This window comes from Lolium rigidum, chromosome 5 (genome assembly GCF_022539505.1).
Source record: "Lolium rigidum isolate FL_2022 chromosome 5, APGP_CSIRO_Lrig_0.1, whole genome shotgun sequence".
NCBI classification, from domain to species: Eukaryota; Viridiplantae; Streptophyta; class Magnoliopsida; order Poales; family Poaceae; genus Lolium; species Lolium rigidum.
This window is the reverse complement of record NC_061512.1, coordinates 199,721,439-199,724,009: the sequence shown is the minus strand read 5'-3', so window position 1 is coordinate 199,724,009 and position 2,571 is coordinate 199,721,439.

Genomic DNA, 2,571 nt, shown 5'->3' with positions numbered 1-2,571 from the left:
CAATCTTTAGTACCGGTTCGTGTCACGAACCGGTGCCAACCCTTTGGTACCGGTTCGTGACACGAACCGGTATTAAAGGGTAGACCTTTAGTACCGGTTCGTGTCACGAACCGGTACTAAAGGTTTTTCCGGCTCCCCACGCACCTCCACCCCCCCCCCCCTGGTGGGCGCATTTTTTTACTTTGTAAAATACAAAAGAAAATGGTAGAAAATTCAAAAAATAAAATGTTTTGAGATTCCTACATATTATGCAACCTACTATTCGGTGAAATTAAGAAATTCGAATTTTCATTTTTTTTGCAAAAAAAGTTTGAAAAATGGTACAACCGCAATAACTTTTGCATACGATGTCGAAAAAAAACATATAATATATCAAAATCACCGGGAAAAAATTACATCCGAATTCACCGGAGTTTACCCGATTAGCCAATTTTTAGATTCTCAAAATTCCAAATGAAAATATGAAAGCAGGAAGATTTTAGTTTTTTCTAGAAATTTAGGATTTTATATATTTTTATTTTTAAAAAATTAAAATTAATAATTGCATCTGCATAAATAATATTATTACTTATAGCAAATTATAAGATTTTCAAAATTTCAGGTTTTAGGTTTGGCAAAAAAAAATTTAAAAACTAAAAATAAGTAAAAATAATACAAATTAAAAATTTTAATTTTATTTATTTATTCAACATTATTATTACATCATTATTTTTGTTTATTAAAAGAAATTATCTGGAATTTAAACAATAAAGAAGTGTGATATCGACCAACATGTTAATAGGATTGATTTCATACTACTATCAACAACATGCGCGCGAAGCACTTGGAAGTCGGAGGAAAAGGAACTCAGAAGTTAAGTGTGCTAGTGTTGGAGTAGTGTGAGGATGGGTGACCGACCGGAAAGTTTGACCACAAGTAAGTACTTTGACTAGAGATTAAGTGTAGTTAGAGACTAACGGAAATACTAGAAATTCTGGAAAAAAAAGAGGCTTTAGTACCGGTTCGTGTTACGAACCGGTACCAAAGGTCTCCGGCCCCGCGGTAATACCGGTTCGTAAGGACCCGGTACTAAAGGGGGAAGGCTTTAGTACCGAATCTTTAGTACCGGTTCCAAAACCGGTAATAAAGGCCATCTGGAACCGGGACTAAAGGGGGTTTCTCTACTAGTGCAATGTTCGTGCCTTGCATCGTGGTCGTTGCTTTCCGGTTTGGCTGGCGGGCCTATTGCCACGGCGATGCCAGATCCAATACCACACCTAGTAGGTGTGTACGATGGTGACGGGGACGGACATGGCGACAGCTAAGACAACGACGACGACACGTGAAGGCCAATGGGAGGGAGACCGGGCAGAGTGTGTCGCGGGCGAGGGAGAGTACAATGACGACTACTAGGGTTCCACGACATCTAGGGCCTTCCATGCTGCTTGCCATGAGCGAATTGGGCGGCTTGCAGCATTCGAGCGAACTCGGGGGAGGGGTGGGGGGAGGGGGAGGGGGCGCTACGGACTCTGGAATCTCAGAATGACGTAGATCTGTCCCATCAAAGTGAGCTATGAGAGGCGATTAACCTGTGGCGCGATAGTGTGTCTCTCTGCGGAGCACCAGAATACGCCGGAGCTTAGGGCGGCGCAGATGAGTGGACTAGGACGCACGGCAAATGGCGGTGCCATGTTAGGGTGACACACGTGTTCTGGGTGAATTTTTTCACCAAGTCCCACGCTGGTCTATTCATAGAAAAACTAAAACAATCACTGGCATGCGCCTATTGCTTTCCGACAGATGTAGAGTCTTCACTGATGTTAATTGATAATCGTCTCCTAGCACTGATTTACCCCCAAAATCAGTTTTTTGGTTGTGAAACTTAATTAGGATTTTTCTATTCCTCGGGGTTGGCACTTTTATAATTATGTAGTTATATATTTTCTTATAGCATGTTTTCTAGTGTTTATAGTTTATTCATTAAGTTTTTGTACGTATAAGTATGAAATTTACTACTTCTCTACGTCTAAATTATGAATATTTTACTTTACTCATCCTACTTTCACCATAGTATATATTTGAGTCCTCCTTTTCTTTGATGTCTCACATGGTCTTCTCGTTTATGAAACTTGTGCTAAGATAACTTTCCTAAATGGGGAGCTAGATGAGAAAAATTATATGGAGCAGCTCGGTCAATTTATAGTAGATGTTCAAGAGCAAAAAGCGTACGTGTAAGTTATTGAAGTTTTTGTATGGTATCAAGCAAACCCCAAAGCAATGGCACTAGAAATTTGAAAGTTTTGTTCTAAACTAAGCTGACAAGTGTTTATACTAGTGTCATGGTGGGGGCGATAGAGTTATTCTACATCTCCGTCTCGATCACATACTGATAACTGGGACCAATCTTGATGTAATAAAATAGGTCAAAGAGTTCATGTCGTATTGTTTTTTTTTATGAAGACCTAGGAGTATCTGATGTAACCTTAAAAGTCAAGCTTTGTAGATGACAATGGTGAGATTACTCTACTTCAATCTCACCGTGGAAAACGATATTGAGCTCTGTTTAAAATAGCCGGGCTATAGCTCGGCTAT